The sequence below is a fragment of the Macaca fascicularis genome, chromosome 20 (genome assembly GCF_037993035.2).
Source record: "Macaca fascicularis isolate 582-1 chromosome 20, T2T-MFA8v1.1".
Classification (NCBI taxonomy): domain Eukaryota; kingdom Metazoa; phylum Chordata; class Mammalia; order Primates; family Cercopithecidae; genus Macaca; species Macaca fascicularis.
The window spans coordinates 44636124-44655841 of NC_088394.1; the positions used below are offsets into that span (position 1 = coordinate 44636124).

General features: G+C 42.9%; 1 non-coding gene and 1 pseudogene across 1 annotated transcript; one reads left to right on the forward strand and one right to left on the reverse strand.

Moving 5' to 3' along the window:
- The first annotated feature begins 5759 nt into the window (after positions 1-5759).
- Positions 5760-6818, forward strand: LOC107128404 (Krueppel-like factor 8 pseudogene; annotated as a pseudogene).
- Positions 6819-19193: 12375 nt separating this feature from the next.
- On the reverse strand, positions 19194-19298 carry LOC123570763 (U6 spliceosomal RNA). Its single transcript, XR_006695007.2, has one exon. It is a non-coding gene; the product is annotated as a U6 spliceosomal RNA (small nuclear RNA).
- Between the last annotated feature and the right edge of the window lie 420 nt (positions 19299-19718).

Sequence of the window (19718 nt, forward strand, 5' to 3'; positions counted from 1 at the left end):
CCAGAAGCAGACTCTGAGATGAGGACTTGAGTCCAAGTGAATTATCAAGGAAGTGCTCCTAGAGGAACTGGTAAGGGAAGGGGAGGTAGGTCCAGCGAGGAAAGGCTGCCAAGCAAGAGTGCAATTTTAGACAAAGTGCTGTGGAAGGTGGCTCCTGGTTGATCCTGAAGGGGATGTTTGGAGTGTAAATTACACCTCAAAGTTGTCTTGAAAACAGGGTATTAAGTTTGGCCTAAAGCTTCCTCCTTACAGATTCTAAGTTCAGTCCAAAGATTTCTCCATACACAGTGAACTTAACCTAACTGAATGGGTAAACAGACTGTAACCTATTCTTGTGCCAGTCTTCGAGTTTTGGCCAATCAAAGGGGTCCAACTGTTCAAACTGTGTTCAAGTGAGGCAATCACTGGGCTACAACCAATCCAGCTGTTTCTGTACCTCACTTCCGTTTTCTGAGCACCACTTTCCTTTTTCTGTCCATAAATTTTCTTCTGTCACATGGCTACACTGGGACCTCTCTGAACCTGTTCTGGTTTGGGGGATGCTTGACTCATGACTCCTTCTTTGTTTAATTAAACTCAATTAAATTTAATTTGTCTAAGTTTTTTTTTTTTTTTGGTGGGGGGGAAATAAGCTCCCAGGAAGTCACAACTCTCTGCCTGAGCACAGAAAAAAGCCCCAGTAGCCCAAGGGCGGTCCTTGAAAGAAGAGGTGCAGGCACAGGCCATTGTAGTCAGAAGAACATCTAATCTGGGAGTGCAGACCTGAAAAAATGGATCTGTAGGAATTTGGATGGAGCTCCAATAGTGTCAGCTTCAGCCGAAAGGAAGCAAGCATGGTTCTGAGCAGTAAAAGGTATTTGCTGGAAGTTGGTGCAATGATTCTGAAGGTGTGGAAAGACCACTGAAATGTCAGATTTAAGATATCAGTTTGATTCCAGCATAGCCATGTACTCTTTGAGCAATACTGATAATAATCATAGCAGCCAGAGTTTATTGAGTACATACTGCTATGAACTGAATTCCATCCCCGTTAAATTCATATGTTGAAGCCCTAAACCCCAATGTGACTATATCTGGAGATGGGGTCTTTAGGAGGTAATGAAGTTTAAATGAGGTCATAAGGTTGGGGCCCTGATCTAATAGGATTTGTGTTATTACAGTATGAGACACTGGAGAGCTCATTCTCTCTCTCCACCATGTTAGGACACAGTGAGAAGCTGCTATGTGCAAGCCGGAAAGAGAGACCTCACAGAAACTGAACTTTGCTGTAACCTTGATCTTGGAGTTTCCAACCTCTGGAACTATGAGAAAATAAATTTCTGTCGTTTAAGGCACCCAGTCTATAATATTTTGTTATGGCAGCCCGAGCTGACTAAGACACATACTATGCCAGGTACTGTTTAAATCACTACACACATCATCTCACTTAACCCTTACAATCAGCCTAGGAGGCAAATTCTATTAAAGTCCCCGTTTACAGGTTGAGGCTATAATAATATTAGCTACTATTTACTGAACATTTGCAATGTGGCAGGCACCATGCTAAACACTTTACATTTCCTTCCTCCCTCCCTCCCTTTTCCTTTCTTTCTCTTTCTTTCTTTCTTTCTTTCTTTCTTTCTTTCTTTCTTTCTTTCTTTCTTTCTTTCTTTCTTTCTTTCTTTCTCTTTCTTTCTTTCTCTCTCTTTCTCTCTCTTCCTTCCTTCCTTCCTTTCTTTCTCTTTCCTTCCTTCTTTCTTTCTTCTTTCTCTCTCTCCCTCCCTCCCTTCCTTCCTTCCTTCCTTCCTTCCTTCCTTCCTTCCTTCCTTCCTTCCTTCCTTCCTTCCTTCCTTCCTTCCTTCCTTCCTTCCTAGACAGATTCTTACTATGTTGCCGGGGCTGACCTTGAATTCTTAAGCTCAGGACTACAGGTGTGTACCTCTGCACATAGCTTATACTTGTTTTCAAATTGAATTCTCTGAACACACCTGGAAGGAGAAGAGGGCACTAAAGTTAATAAAATTAAGTAATTTGTTCAAGAACACAGGGCTGTAACACAGTGGTAGAGCCGGAATTAAAACCTATGGTATTCTAAATCTCTGCTTCATAAATTTGTAAGACAGGTTGCACAGCTAGTAAGGGGTGTGGCCACTTGGATTTCAGAGCCATGGAAGTCGTCTGCTTCTTGAAGTCTTCTCCTTACCTATAAAGGGGATGGTGCCTCCTTCCATCCTTTCTTCTCAAGGGAATCAGAAGAGTGCCTCGTTATTGAGAAAGGTTATGTTTGGTGATTCAGGACTGCCTTTCCAAGCCACACAGCAGACCTCTGTAAAGCATCCATGGAAGAGCATCATTACATCTGTCCTTCGTGCTTGTAGAATCTCAAGGAGAAAACCTGTTTCCTCATACGCTCTTTCTTGCTGTCTCTCACTGTTTCAGAAGAAAATAATTTCCTCCCCAATGTTCAAACTAGATGAGCGTGTGAAGCCCTGAATAGAAGATTATTAAAGGAGCCCACAGTCCGCCTTCCAGTCTGCAATCTAATTAGCTGAAAGAGGCCCCTTAGAGTCAGCCCCAGAGAAATCTTCTATGGCCTAGAAAGCCGTCTAATGAGAGAAGACAGCCCATTGAAGAAGAGGGAAAAGCCTATGTTTGTGTTTCTGCAGGAGGGAGGAGAGACTCCAGCTCCTGTGTGTACCTCCATAATCACTTCCACAGGTACCTCCAGCCAGAAAACTAAAAAATGTAATCACAGAGCTCTCAGTAAACACAGCCTGGGTGGTTGTCGCCCTGTAGCCTGGCACAGAGGACACCTCCTAGGGTTTTTCAGAGAGAGGAAGATTGGTTTTATTTAGAGCTACTGCAAGCCCCAGGTAGCCAGCCTCTTCTCACCACTACAACAGACCAGAGAGGAAAAAACAGACTAAAAATAGCCTGCGATTGTGTTAGGGAGGCCTCTCTCATTTGGAGAGTCACAAGTGGCTGGTTAGAGGGGATGGGAGGTGGCAGGTGACGCCAGTCAAATATCCAGGGAGTCACTGCTTCAAGAACAGCAGGAAACGGCCTGCCTTTGGGAACTTAACAACTCTGCCATTCATATTCAGTCATCCACCCATTCATGTATTCAGCAAACATGGATTGAGCGCCTACTATGAGGCGGGCATTGTACTAGGTGCTGGGATACGGGAGTGAAAATGCCAAATGATTTCCTACTCCCATGAAGCTTCTATTGTGGGGCCAGAGACAGACAGCATACGTGAAAAAAACTAACAGGATAATTATAGAAAGTGAGAAGTGCGCTATGAAGTGAAATAAAAGAGGGGCAGCTCTACAGGGCCCCATCCAACTCCAAGTTCCCAGTGGTATCAGTGGAGGCCTTCATTGTCATACATCTCAGCTTAACTCCTCCCTCTGCTTGGTTCTGCTTCCTTCACTCCCCTATAGGTGCTAATCCCAAAGGCAGTCCCTAGAGGCTTCCTGCGAACAGCTGTCTAACTCAGAGTATGGGTTCCAGAGAATCCAACCTAAGGCAGTGAATGATGGAAGGAGAACCACTTCATACAGTGTTGATAGTGAAGGCCTGTCAGAAAGAGTGATGTTGGGACCTGAATAATGGGGAGGACCAAGCTTTGAGAATGTACTTGGGGAAAGTGTCTCAGGAACAGGGGATGACTGTGAGATGGGAACAAGCTTGGTATATTAAAGGTATAGAAAAATGGCCCATGTAGTTCAAGCACAGTGATTCTTGAGGAAAGAGGAGTGAAAGGAGAGAGGACAGCAGGGCCAGGCCTTGCGGGGACCCACAGGTAGCAGTGAGGAGTTTGCATTTTATTCTAAGGGGGTGAGAAGTCACTGGAGAGGGTCAAGCACAGGAATGAAAGGATCCAATTTACATTTTAAAAAGATCACTCTGGCTACTGTGAATTCAATTTCACCAGGAAGACAAGACTAACTGACTTGGAAAATTAGAGAATAACCCCAAAGCTATATAATTCTGTACCTATAGAGGGTACTGAATAAGGCTCTTTGGCATGGGTATATCTCATATTCATTGAATATATACTTAGCGAATGTGATAGTTGAACACCTGTTATATGCCAGACAGTGTGCTAGGCTCTGGGATACAGCAAATAAATGGGATAAATAATACCCTGAACCCTCATGGAGCTTGCATTCATAGTGGGAAGACTGTGATAATAAAGTGTTCAATCGGGTTGCATAGACTTAAAGCAGATCATTGGAAATGAAATACATTTTCTGAAGCAGATGGGACTTGGAACAGGTGGGGAAATATGTAGGGAGCAGCCATTGTAGATAGAAAAAACTCTAAGAACAATACCAGGGTGGCAGTGGTGAGCATGGTCAAACAGTGTCAATAATTACCATCTATTGAGTACCTGCTATGTGCCAGATACTGTGCTAAGAATTTTGCATCTTTTATATTGTGTAATCTTCAGAGATATCAAATAAGGCAAGCATTATTTTTCTCTCATTTTATAGATGATGAAACCGAGGCTCACATAAATATCTTATTCAAGATCACATATCTAGAAAGAGGGGGATCTGGATTTCCTCCCATGCCTGTCTGACTCAGAAACCAAATCCTATGCCCTGAATCCCTGCACTACAGTGACATTCCAGTAGGTGGGGTGCACCATGGAGAGCACCTTGATTGGCCAGACGTGGCCCCGAGCTGTCTAACCAAGTCTCCTACCCTTTTCCAGGTACAAGTTCTGTGCCAAGACTTGCATGTCTGCTGTTGTGTGGACACAGCTCTTGGTTCTTCACTTTTTTGCCTATGGCTTTCTTCACCGTATCTTTCCTATGTCTCATTTGGCAAAGATTGCTAAATGGTCGCCAGTATCAGGTTCTGTTTTTTATGACACATGGTTTAATGTATTTCTTAACATCCTTTACATTTATATGTGGCAGATGACTGAATTCTGGCCAATGGAGCATGAGTGGAAGTTGGTTACGGCACTTCCAGGTCTGGTTCTTAAAAATCTCCTACTTATGCTTGTTTCCCCTGATGTCCATCTTGGGAGACATTCATTGAAGATGTCAGAGCCACTCTTAACCTGTGTCTTTGAGTAACTGTGTGGGGAAGAGACCACTCACCAACCTGGGCCTACCTTGGGCTATTGTGTGAGAAAGAGATAAAATCTACTGTTTTGAACCATTACATGTTTGGGTCTGTTTGTTACTGCAGCCCAGCCTACACTAACTCATACACTTACTTCCTGTCATGACTCCCAAGGACCCAACTCTCCTTTAAAATATCATTCCAGTCTTTGTTTAGGATTTCTGGAAGAGAAAGTGGCAATTTGGACCATTCCAAAAAATTTAGCTAAACCAAGGAGTCTATAGAAAAAAATCAAAGAGTGAGTGAATGAAAACTTCATGTTTTCTGTAGTTATAGCAATAATGTGATGAGTGACAGAATTTTTTTAAAAGGGAGAAATAGAGAGAAAGAGTCATTCCACCTACTCTGGAAGGCGCTGGGGTGTGCGGCAGCAATGGCAGAGGTGAAGGGATCTTGTGGTAGCTCCTCATGGGTTTCTGCCTTGAAGGTTTCCTGCTCTGCCTCAACTTTGTGTTCAATCAGGAGAAAAAGCAGAGATAGTGGGGGTAAGTAAGAGAAGACGAGAGGGCATCGCCCTGTGCAATGTCAAATTCGGGCAAGTGTGAGGAGAACAGCTCTGTTGCAATTAGCTCAGGAGTATGAGCCTTCCTGAGGACTGTATGAGTTCTGGACACTTCAGGAGTCCTCAGCTAGTGACATGGTTGATATGGCTCAACTCATAAACAACTTGGAGGTGCAACTTAATTCAGAAGGTGGCTCAATGCAGGTATTCAGGTCCATCACTGGCCCTGTTCAGAGCAGAGATCCCCCTGAGATAGAAGCATAAATAATATGACTTCTCCACCACTTCTGGATGCCAACCCCATGGAGAACCCAGCACTGTTTAATGACATCAGGTTTGAGACCCCAGAAGAACTTTTGGCGAGTGATTTCAGCCTGTCCCCAGTGGAACCAGTTGACTTCTCCTCTCCCAAGCCCAAGGCTCCTTTCCAGCCTGTTAGCATGCTGCAAGCTCCAGAACATCCTCCCAAGCCACAGTCTGCTCCCCAGACCCTTGTGGTGTTCACTTCAACATCAGCAAACATTCCTACTATTCTGACCACAGGCTCTGTCCTGACTCCCTCTCAGGGCACTGGTGGCTAGCAGATCTTACATGTTGTTCACAGCATCCCCTCAGTCTGTCTTCCAAGTAAGATGGGTGACCTGAATGCCATCCCAGTGGTGGTGCAGTCTCTGCCCATGGTGTATACTACTTTGCCTGCAAATGAGGGCCCTGCAGCCATTACAGTCCCACTCATTGGAGGAGATGGTACAAATGCTGGATCAGTGAATGTTGACCCCACTCCATGTCTCCACTGGAGATTCCAAGTGACAATGAGGAGAGTGTAATTAAAAGTGGATCCTCAGCCTCACAGAGTCTGCAGGGACCACAGCAAGAACCAGCAGCAATGGTCTAAATGCAGGGAGGAGTCGCTTGACTTAAGGAGAAGACGGATGCACCAGTGTAACTTTGCAGGACGCAGCAAAGTGTACTCCAAAAGCTCTCACCTGAAAGCTCACCACAGAATTCATATAGGAGAGAAGACTTATAAAAGGACCTGGGATGGCTGCTTCTGGAAATTCACTCATTCATTTGAGCTCACCAGCCATTTCTGTGAGCGCAGGCATCAAGCCTTTCCAGTGCACGGACTGCAACCGCAGCTTTTCTGGTTCTGACCACCTGTCCCTGCACCACTGTCGCCATGACGCCATGTGAGCTGCACAGGTCACACTAGAGAAGCTGCACTGGTATCTTTCCTGTTTGTATGTTGAGGTCAGGACCATTTTTTCCTCTTTGACTTCAACTTGCATCTGGAATGGAGTTGAAGCAGCCTGCTGAGCCAAGTTGAGGAGACTGGAGGAAAACATAGCTGGTCTCCCGTGGGGCTCTTCATATTCCACCTTCACCTCTCCACTGTCTAGACCTGTTTTTTTCAACCTCCACATGGTTTGAATTCCAGTGTGACACCCATGGCTGCCCTCCCATCCCCCTGCTCTGAAATAGGACATTTTTCCTGCAGTAACAAAACAGGAATCAAACTCAAGGCTGTGGACAAACATACACTGCTTTTCTCTTTCCTATTTTTCTCTTGTTTTCTAGAACACTTGTCCATATGTTTTAAAAATAAGTACCTAGCGGTGGTTTGATAGTGTCCTAAATTACTTTTTTCAAGTTCCAAGATAGAAGGAGTGTAACAATGTAATTGATTGGTAAGATTTACGGGGATTCGGTTCCTGAATATGAGGCACATTCCCAGTGAATAAGCTGAGTCCCATACCAAACTCAAAGGTTTAAATAAATCGAATCCTATTTCTTCTTAAAGTTTGGTTTTCAATAGAAGAGGGAGAAATAGGGACCGAGAAAGAAGAGAGCTGAGAGAAAGAAAGAGAAGAGGAACTAGAAATATGAGAGAACAGAAGGGACAGAAGGGAAAATAAAGGAAAGAGAGGAAACAAGATAGAAGATACAGAGAAGAAAAAGCATATGTAAAAAAGGACTGAAGGAGCAAAATTAAAATCGAGTCACTCCACAGTTCTGAGAAGATAAGGCTCTCCTAGCAAGATCTCCCAGGAACTCATCACACCCAGCCTCTGAGGTAAAAAGATGTTTCTTTCCTGGTCTGGGACCAGGTGTATTAGGCCCATTGCCCTGCTATCTTGCACACCTGCAAAGCATCTGAATACCACATTGTGATCAGCGGCCTGGGATTAGGTCCCAATCAAACTCAAGAAAATTGTTCTTCCTCCTAGCAGGTAAAAGAGAAGAGGGATAAAGGTTACATCAACAGGGGACAACCTCAGTTTCAGTAACTTTATATTTAGATTGCAGTGACTGGGAGTTAATTAGGCTTGGTCTTTTTTTCACTCTCCACTCCCCATCTTTTTCTTGACAAATTAGTTGGAAAATGGGTTCTAAAGAAAAGCAGAATGATCCTCGGGATTGGTAATGGGGTGGTGGTAATGGGGTAGTTAGGAAGAAAGACCCCTCGAAGCGTTTTGGCTCTCACAGGCCTTTTAAGTCAGTATGTTTGTCAGGACTACGGACAGTTCCAGGCTTCCCTGTGGGGGGGCCATTGAGGAAGCCGAGAAGGTGGCTTTAATAAAGGAACCCTGGAAACTCCTGGATAGTGGGTGCCGGCCACCGTATTTAATTATGCAATGATCAGCAACCTTTACATTTTAATTCGGAGTCACAGTAATGAAGCCATCCTGCTTCTACTTGGGGCAGACCTGCTCATTCTTCCCTTGCTCCGGAAGGGTCTTCAGCACTAATTGGCTGTTTGGTAGCTGGATCTTGACAGTGTGAGGTAGGTAGCGATCCCCTTGCTTTCATTCTAATGCATTCTCTGGTCTCTCTGCCCTCCTCCTCTTTGATTTGCCTAATTAGTGCTAATAATTTAAAAGCTGCATGGCCCTCTTTTGATCCTGCTGTCGACGGCAGACAGAGCCATTCCATTAGCAGATATTAAATAGTGCTAATATGTGGTGACACACGGTTGGAACTGGCTCGCACACACTTCCAGCCTGGGACCGCAGGGCTGCCTTACACACACACACACACACACACACACACACACTTCATTCACTTTACTCCTAGAGAAAAGTCATTGTCGGCAGTAGCAGTTTTAAAGCACTGTGTCTTAATAACTGTTTGAGGCCCCCTATATCGTGGGCTGGCATTGAAAAACCACATGATTTATTTCACATTTCAGGGTTTTAATGATTAATTCATGAATGTATCTGCAAGAATGCCAAGGTCTCCAAAATAATGAAAGCCTTTTTTTCCCCTAAAGTTGTTTGTTTTCATTTCAAATCAAAGCAATCTGTCTTGAACATTCATTTCTCTCTCCCTTCACTCCCTTCACCCTGAAAGGGGGGGAAAACACTACTGCTCATTTCACTGGGGTCTTGATAACATTTTGACAAGTAATATAATTCATTTACATTTATCAAAATAAATAGATAAGTCTTCTATCTTCTCTCTGTTTAGCTGACATGGACAGGCCTTTCACCTCCAGCAGGCATAAATAAGCTCGAGGTCATGTGCAGTGATTCAGCTGTGTGTTCCCGAATATTCTGAAACTTCTGTTGAAATGTAAAGGGGTGCTTTCACCCTTTACATTTCACCCTTTACATTTGGATGTGCTTTCAGCGGGACTTTTCCCAGATCCTGGGAAAGCAGACATTGTAGCTGTCAGTCTGACCTGGGCTCAAAAGTCATAAACCATATCTTACTTACTTAAAGACAGTAGGATGCCATGGTTAATAATGTTGGTTCTATAATGCGATTAGCTAAGTATTAATCATAGCTTTATCATTTTCCCATCAAGTGTGTGACTTTAGGCAACTCACTCGTAATAGTCACAGCTACATTATAGAGTTGTTACCAGGATTTAAAAAGGTAATACATGTAAAAAGCTCAGCACTGCAACTGATCATAGTAAGTACTCAAAAAAGGTCAAGAATAATGATGATGATGGTGATTGAATAGCCTTGGTCACTGCACAATGGGCAAGAGCAAACAAACCCCTCGGACTCGGGCCTCTGCAAAATGATCTGAATGAGAGGGTTGGTGACTGTGAGAAATGACATTTAGAATCTGTGGGCTTACCAATAACTTTCTCTTTGTGCTCCTATTTGCTTTATGTTTTTTAAAATTTCATTCATTTATTGGTAACTAACAGCCACACTGCATAAAGTTCAAATGGCACAAAAGGGGATGCAGTGAAAATTCAGTGTCTTTAGCATTTTTGTTCTCTCTGGGAGATGGTCCTTATTATATTGATCTTGTGTAACTTCCCAGCGATATTAAATACAGATGCAAGACACAAGGATCATATTCTGCTTACAGTTTTTTCTTTAAAATCTTGTGGTGTGTCCACCGATCCCACAGAAATACAAACTACCATCAGAGAATACTATAAACACCTCTACACAAATAAACTAGAAAATCTAGAAGAAATGGATAAATTTCTGGACAAATACACTCTCCCAAAACTAAACCAGGAAGAAGTTGAATCTCTGAATAGACCAATAACAGGCTCTGAAATTAAGGCAATAATTAATAGCCTACCAACCAAAAAAAGTCCAGGATCAGATGGATTCACAGCCTAATTCTATCAGAGGTACAAAGAGGAGCTGGTACCGTTTCTTCTGAAACTATTCCAAACAATAGAAAAAGAGGGAATCCTCCCTAACTCATTTTATGAGGCCAGCATCATCCTGATACCAAAGCCTGGCAGAGACACAACAAAAAAAGAGAATTTTAGACCAATATCCCTGACGAACATCGATGCAAAAATCCTCAATAAAATACTGACAAGCCGGATCAGCAGCACATCAAAAAGCTTATCCACTATGATCGAGTTGACTTCCTCCCTGGGATTCAAGGCTGGTTCAACATACGCAAATCAATAAACATAATCCAGAAACAAAGACAAAAACCACATGATTATCTCAATAGATGCAGAAAAGGCCTTTGACAAAATTCAACAGCCCTTCATGCCAAAAACTCTCAATAAACTAGGTATTGATGGAACGTATCTCAAAATAATAAGAGCTATTTATGACAAACACACAGCCAATATCATACTGAATGGGCAAAAACTGGAAAAATTCCCTTTGAAAACAGGCACAAGACAGGGATACCCCCTCTCACCACTCCTATTCAACATAGTATTGGAAGTTCTGGCCAGGGCAATCAGGCAAGAGAAAGAAATAAAGGGTATTCGATTAGGAAAAGAGGAAGTCAAATTGTCCCTGTTTGCAGATGATGTGATTGTATATTTAGAAAACCCCATCGTCTCAGCCTCAAATCTGCTTAAGCTGAGAAGCAACTTCAGCAAAGTCTCAGGATACAAAATCAATGTGCAAAAATCACAGGCATTCCTATACACTATTAACAGACAAACAGAGAGCCAAATCATGAGTGAACTCCCATTCACAATTACTACAAAGAGAATAAAATACCTAGGAATCCAACTTACAAGGGATGAGAAGGACCTCTTCATGGAGACCTACAAACCACTGCTCAATGAAATAAAAGAGGACACAAACAAATGGAAGAACATTCCATGCTCATGGATAGGAAAAATCAATATCGTGAAAATGGCCATACTGCCCAAGGTAATTTATAGATTCAATGCCATCCCCATCAAGCTACCAATGACTTTCTTCACAAAATTAGAAAAATCTACTTTAAAGTTCATATCAAACCAAAAAAGAGCCCACATAGCCAAGACAATCCTAAGCAAAAAGAACAAAGCTGGAGGCATCACGCTACCTGACTTCAAACTATACTACAAGGCTACAGTAACCAAAAGAGCATGGTACTGGTACCAAAACAGATATATAGACCAATGAAACAGAACAGAGGCTTCAGAAATAACACCACACATCTACAACCATCTGATCTTTGACAAACCTGACAAAAACAAGAAATGGGGAAAGGGTTCCCAATCTAATAAATGGTGTTGGGAAAACTGGCTAGCCATATGTAGAAAACTGAAACTGGATTCCTTCCTTACACCTTGTACAAAAATTAATTCAAGATGGATTAAAGACTTAAATGTTAGACCTAAAACCATAAAAACCCTAGAAGAAAACCTAGGCAATACCATTCAGGACATAGGCATGGGCAAGGACTTCATGACTAAAACACCAAAAGCAATGGCAACAAAACCCAAAATAGACAAATGGGATCTAATTAAACTAAAGAGCTTCTGCACGGCAAAATAAACTATCATCAGAGTGAACAGGCAATCAGAGTGAACCTACAAAATGGGAGAAAATTTTTGCAATCTACCCATCTGACGAAGGGCTGATATCCAGAATCTACAAAGAACTCAAACAAATTTACGAGAAAAAAACATACAACCCCATTGAAAAGTGGGCAAAGTACATGAACGGACACTTCTCAAGAAAATAGACACATAAAAAAATGCTCATCATCACTGGTCATCAGAGGAATGCAAATCAAAACCACAATGAGATGCCATCTCACGCCAGTTAGAATGGCAATCATTAAAAAGTCAGGAAACAACAGATGCTGGAGAGGCTGTGGAGAAATAGGAATGCTTTTACACTGTTGGTGGGAGTGTAAATTAGTTCAACCATTGTGGAAGACAGTGTGGTAATTCCTCAAGGATCTAGAACTAGAAATACTATTTGACCCAGCCATCCCATTACTGGGTATATACCCAAAGGATTATAAATCATGCTACTATAAGACACATGCACATGTATGTTTATTGTGGCACTATTCACAATAGCAAAGACTTGAAACCAACCCAAATGTCCATCAATGACAGACTGGATGAAGAAAATGTGGCACATATACACCATGGAATACTATGTAGCAGTTAAAAAGATGAGTTCATGTCCTTTGCAGGGACATGGATGAAGCTGGAAACCATCATTCTCAGCAAACTATCACAAGGACGGAAAACCAAGCACCCATGTTCTCACTCATAGGTGGGAATTGAATGATGAGATCACCTGAACACAGGATGGGGAACATCACACACCAAGGCCTGTCAGAGGGGTGGGGAGCTGGGGGAGGGATAGCATTAGGAGAAATAGTTAATGTAAATGATGAGTTAACGGATGCAGCAAACCAACATGGCACAAGTGTACCTATGCATCAAACCTGCACATTGTGCATATTTACCTTAGAACTTAAAGTATAATAAAAAAATTGTGGTGTGTTCTTTTCTTTGATCCTTGCATGAAACAATAAAGCCTAAGACCATGGCACATCACTCCATTTAGTTTTAGTCATTCCCCATTGATGGACCTTTAGGTTGTTTCTAGTCTTTTCCCAACATAACAGAGTCTTGAAATAGGCTAAGGAATAGAGATTTGTTGGTTTCTTTTGCAGGAGAGAGAATGAAAGGAATGTGTATCATATCTTTGCTTTTTTCCTCTCTACAACATTAATTCCCTATACTTTTAAAAACAGAATCCTGTTTTTCCTTTGGAGAACTACCCTTTACTCACTTTCTGGCTGACCCTACTCCTGTTTCAAGGATAAGATGTGACTAAAGCCCAACCAATCAGAAGCACTATTTTTACATTTATCAAAATAAATAGATAAGTTTTCTATCTTCTCTCTGTTTAGCTGACATGGACAGGCCTTTCACCTGTCCAGTGATTGGTTCAGGGAAGATCATGTGACCAAGCTCAGGGAAAGACAGTCAGACCTGAGACTTCTGCAGAAACTGCTGGGTCCAGGGCTCCATCTTCCCAATGAAAATGTGGAGCTGGTGGGCAGGTTGGAAGGGAAGAGGTACTAGAAACAGGAGGACCAGGTACGACAGGAATGTACTGCAATGGTGGCTGCAATGTGGCTATACTGCAAAGGTGGCTGTACTGCAATGGTGGCTGCAGTACTGTGGAAGAGGAGTTAAGAATAAATTTATTTTAGAGAAAAAGTCAGAGCAGCTGGCAAAACTCTGCAGAGAGGGCCAGAAGAAATAGGAGGAAGGGATTCAGCATGACTGAAGGTTTTGGGTTTGGAGAACTGAGGAATGAAGCTACCTGAATGAATGTGGGTATTGAGAGATGAAGCTTGCTGGATGGGTACACTGGCTGTTTGCCTGTCCTTCTCCCATCTGATCTGTGTCACTGGGACCTATATTTCCCAGCATCGTTTGACATTTAGTTCAGGAAAGCATTTTTGGAAGATTGAAGACTGAGGGAGAGGAGAAACTGGAGAATATTCCTCCTCTTCTCTCTGTGTCTAGTAGGATGGCTTGAGGTGTCTACCTCTCATCCCTGATGCCATTTGTAGCCAGACTCTCTTTTCTTGGTCTTAGTTCCAACAGGCAGCTCCTGCCATGATTTTAGGGTCTGCTGGACAGCTGCAGCTTTCAGGCTCTGGTAATTCCAACCTTTTCTGCTGTCCCTCCATCCTTAGGGTTGGTGTCATCTTCCTTCTGTGGTTGATCTCTGGGTTGCCTCAATGTCTTCTGCTTGACTTCTTGATCTTCCATCACTGGAGTAGTCAATTGCTTGTATTAAGTTCTCTCCATTTGGAACACCTAGTAGGGTTTCTGTTTTTGCTAGATGAATCCTAATTGATAGATTGAAGAAGAGGAAGGATGGAGAAGACATGGGCGGAATGTGGGTTGGTGCACAGATAAAAAGGAAAGGTATGAAAAAACACAGGTCTGGGACTTAGTTGTAAGATGGGAGATGCTCAAGGAGAATGAGTTTAGAGGGGGAGGAAGGCAAGAATAGGACCTAGGGATAGTCCCAGATAACTCATGAATGATGATGAGGCATTAGCCAAAGTGGCTTGGAAGTGATAGCTTTCAGAGATGTAAGAGAACCAAATGTAGTCTTACTGTAACTAGGGAAGAATTTTAAGGAAGATCATGAGAGAGGAGGAGGGTGAGAGTTACAGTCAGAAAGGTCACTTGATTGATATGTGGGGGTCAAAAAGAATGAGGGCGTTAAACATACTATACTGTCTGGTTCTAGACTAAGTTAACTTAACCATAGTGCTATACCATTTAAAGCAAGAAACTAGAAAGGGAAAAATGTAGAGAAATGGGAAATTCAAGGTTGATATTGGGGAGAGGATTAATACTTTTGTTACGGGATAGCTACATTATGAAAACTTTTTATTGTAAACTATGTGGAAGAATGTGACTTGGCTCATGGTGCTGCCAAATTCACTTAGTCATGGACTCTGGCTTTGAAAAAATATGAAGAAGTCTTTGTGACCTCTGGTTTGTTGTCTGCTACAGAAGCTTAACTGTAGAGATTGACACCTGTCTTAGTCTGTTCAGGCTGCTGTAACAAAATACCTTAGGCTGGCTGTTTTATAAAGAATGAACATTTGTTTCTCACAGTTCTGGAGGCTGGAAAGTTCAAGATTAAGATGCAGTGGATTCAGAGTCTGTTAAGGGGTCACTCTCTGCTTCCAAGACAGTACCTTGTTGCTGTGCCTTTGCATAGTGGGAGATGAATGCTGTTTCCTCACATGCAAGGAGGGCTAAAAGGGGCATACTTGGTCCCTCAAGGCACTTAATAAAGGCAATAATCTGATGGGACCTTCATGGTCTAATAACCTCCTAAAGACCCCACTTCTTAATACTATTGCATTGAGGATTCAGTTTCAACAAGAATTTTGGAGAAACACAAACATTCAAACCATAGCAATACAAAAGGAAAGCTACTATAAGTCATAGGATCATGAACTCTCAGAGATGGAAAGGGTTATTTTACAAAGGGCCAAACGGAGGCCCAGAGAGACTCATGCATTTAGACCACATGGGCTGCACTGAAGAAAGTCATTTTTAACACAATCTAACGTCATGGAACCAGAAGAGCTGTCTCTCTCTCTTTTGTACATAATCTTGACTTCTTCAGAACTGGGATTGATCTTTCTAATGCAGGACAGTAGGAAGCCCAATACAAGACTCAATAAATGTTGGGTGATTTAATACACAAATGGTGAGGAAGAGGTGATGAGTCTGACAGCCTGGGCGGCACAGATAGACCCTGTCTCATGTGTATATACATATATATATATATATATATATACACACACACACACACATATTTACATATATATATTTATGTATGTTTTTAATATATTTATATACAAATATATATTTTTAAATAGCTAGGAGTGGTTGTGCATGCCCATAGTCCCAGCTACTTGGGAGGCTGAAGTGGGAGGATCACTTGAGCCTTGGAGGTTGAGGCTGCAGTGAGCTGAGATGGCACAACTGCATTCCAGCCTTGGTGAAAAAGTGAGACCCTGTCTCAAAAATAAATAAATAGGCTTTTCTGGGGTAGCCACAGCATGCATAGTGGGAGCAAATGGTGCTGATGGATAGTGAGGATCGGTGATGAATCAGTTGGAAAGATTTTGAGCTCAAGAAACAGAAAACTCAACTTTCTTTGGTTGAAGCAATAAGGATGTTTATTGACTTGCAGAACCAGAAATTTAGGTGCAAGGTAAGCTTTATAGTTGACCAAATTTTGTAGCTCTGTGTGCATTTCTCAGCAGTTCTCTTGGCTCTGTTTCCTGCGTGGAGCGGTTTCACACTCAGGTGAGTATGGAGAGGCTGTAGTTCTCCTCACATCTCACATCTACTCATAATGACACCAAAGGACAAGAGAGAGGACTTTTGGAAGCTCTCCCAGAAGATGGAGGATGAACCCTTTCAGCTCTTGTCCTTGCTTTCTCTTGGTCTGTTTACTAAACAGCAACCAAAGGGAGCCTGTTGAAACATAAGCCAAATCATGACACTGTTCTGCTCAAAACCCTCCAGCAGCCTCTGTATAAAAGCTGGAGTCCTTTCCAGACCTACAGTGCCCAGCAAGATCGGCCTCAGTGTCACCTCTTTGACTTCTTCTTCTGCTCTTGTCCCTCTTGTCCACTCTACTCCAGCACACTGACCTCCCTGCTGCTCCTCAAACATGCTAAGCCCATCCCGCTCCAGGACCCTTTTCTTGAAATGATCTCACTACAGACTTCATTATGACAAATCCCTCACCTTCCTCGAATAGACTTCCCTGAGGACTCTATTTAAAAATGCAGCCCTTGGACTTTCATGCTTTCCATCTCTGCTTTACTTCACCTTGTTTCACTGATCATCGTCAAATACTATACATATTTTATGACTTATTTTGTTTATTGTCTGTGTCTCTTCACAGAGTCATGACTTCTTTCTTTTCCCTGCCGCATAATTTCTATATTCCCAGCATTTAATAGCAGTGCCTGGAACATAGTAGGTGCACAATAAATATTTGCCAAATAAATAAACAAAGGTCTCTCCCAAGCTTCTCCTTTTCTTTCTCTGGTTCAATTTGGTCACCTTTCCTGAGTCAATCGTTGCAAGGGTTTTTGGGATTACTTCCAAAGCAATCAGGCTCATCCCCAGAGCTGGGGGTGGGGTTGGTTTCCTGTGAAACACATGGCTTCATGCAGACCTGGACAAAATCTGGATTCTTTTAGGAAGAAGAAGAGGAGGAAATGTGTTGGTTAGGCCACCCACAGTGTCAACTGCAGATGGTGCTATCTCTTTCTGAAGGCCTCACTGTGGCCTCCTGTGCATGTCCCACCTCCCCCTCAGAGTGCTTTTCACTGTCTGAGTGAAAAGATGAGCACAATGGTGAGGACCTTCCCTCTGCGATGTACTGTTAGGAACAGATGGGGAGATGACAAGGGGAAAAGAAGAAAAGTTGCAATGAAAAAACACCTTTGAGAAGCAGCAGTAAAGTCTGCAAAATGAAAAAATCACACGCAAACCCCAGATTGCAACTTCCGAGGTGCTAATGGCAATCCCAAGGAAGCAATTTTCTTGAATGACAGTCTAATTTTACCATTATTGCAGAGAGACCCACTTAAACATAGGAGCTCCTCTGCATAGGCTTCTGCATGGTAACGTCTGTGAGTGATAAAGATCTCAGATGTCCACTTCTGCCTGGAAGCATAGCATGGTACCCTGTCAGGAGCTCTGGTGTGTAGGACCCTGAGCCTGCCTTAGGAACCACCATCAAAGCTGGGGCTCATCCTAACAGCTCAAGCACCATTAGCAGCTAGTGTTTGTGACGACATTCACTTTTGCTCAGTAATGGCCATAGAGAGAGAGGATCTAAAAGAAGCTAAACTCATATCACGAATGGCTCCATTCAGTACCAGAGAAGGTTCAGCATATTCATTCTTTGATTTCATAGTAGATTATTCAATACCTGCTATGCAGTAGACATGATTCTAGGCATTGAGGATACACTCTTGCCCCTCTACAAAAGCAGCCAGGATGCTTGTGTAAAAATGAAAACCCAAATCCTGTCCCCTGCTTAGAAGTCTCCTTATAAGGATTCTATGTCTCTTTATCACACTGAGAAGAATCCCCAAATCCCATAGGCGGCTCCTGCCCACCTTGTCTCCTTGTCTCCTGCCCACCTGGCTGGCCTTGGAGGTTCCTGTGCTCCAGTGTTACCCTGGCCGCCCTCTTTCTGCTGCTCTCTTACTCCATGCTAGTTCCTGCCACAGGTCTTTTGCACCTTTTGGTTCTGTCTCTTGGAGCATGCCTCCCTTGCATGTACTCATGGCCAACCTCTCCTTATGCAGCTCCTGCTCAGTGCTATGCTCTCAAAGATGCCTTGCTTGACTAATGCTGTACCATACACCAGGGGTGGCATTAAACATTTCTGACAACAGGGTTGGTACACTCACTAGGTAATCCAAACAGATGCTAGCCATTTACAACTGGGACAGCATATGTGTATACCAGCTGAATGCCACCCAATCACACACAACTTCCCAGTCAGTAAATCAGCCAGTGACATTCATTTCTGTCATGCTACCTGCCAGTCTCTGACATTGTCTTGGTGGGGTTGTTTTACTCTCCCTTTTCTCCCCACTTTCTATTTCTTTTTTTTTTTCTTTTCTGTTTTTTTTTTCTTTGAGATGGAGTCTTGCTCTGTCATCCAGGCTGGAGTGCAGTGGCGCGATCTCGGCTCACTGCAAGCTCTGCCTCCCAGGTTCATGCCATTCTCCTGCCTCAGCCTCCCACTTTCTATTTCTTAATTGCATACACCAATTAAAGGAAGAGTTTGTCTGTTTTGTTCCTTGTGCATTACAGCACTGGCAGTGGCTAGTTCTGAGCTGGGCACAAAGTGGGCTCGCCATAAACATTTGTTGAATGAAAGACCAAAGCATCCCAGCTCTCAGGCAGTTTACATTCTGTGAGATAGGATTAGTGGTGGCAGTTTCAGAGGTGCGCACCTGGAAAACTGAATGGACTTAGAATTCTGAATTCTGAAATCAGAAAGTAACTCTGAATTGGAGTGAATAGTCACGACCCTGTGAGTGCCTGGGAGAAGGCAGATCTGCATAGCTTCTGGAATGATAAATCTGGGGCAATGTCTTCAGGATAGATGATCTACAGAAAAGGCTATAGTTCTTGAGGACTCTTGCCACATTAGTCTGACCCTGAACTTCAACAGCACTCACTGTCTTCCTGCAGTGTTGGTCTTTTTGTAGAGTCTGAAATGAATACAGCTCTTGATAGCTTAAACACCATCTTTAATAATCCTATCTAGAATGTATTATTTAATTCTTTTTTTAAAAAATATGAAATGTTTCACAAATTTGCGTGTCATCCTTGTATAGGGGCCATGCTCGCCTTCTCGGTATCGTTCCAATTTTAGTATATATGCTGCCGAATGATGCCCTTGTGAGACAGGTAGGTGAAATTAGCTTCATTTGGCGGACTAAGAAACTGAGAGCTGAGCACAGTGGTGTGCACCTGTAGTCCCAGTTATTCAGGAGGCTGAGGAAGGAGCATCACTTGAGCTTCCGAGTTCAAGGCCAGCCTGGGCAACATAGTGAGACCCCCATCTTAAAAAAAAAACCCAAGAAACTGAAACCCAATGAGATTAGATGACTAGCCCAAAGACATAGAATGAGGAAGAGGCAGAGGCAGAGGCAAAGCCCAAGCATTGTAGCATTGTATTTCCACTGCACCCAAATGTGAGCTTTTTTTCTGAGATGGAGTTTCACTCTCGTTGTCCAGGCTGGAGTGCAATGGCGCGATCTCAGCTCACTGCAACCTCTGCCTCCTGGGTTCAAGCGATTCTCCTGCCTCAGCCT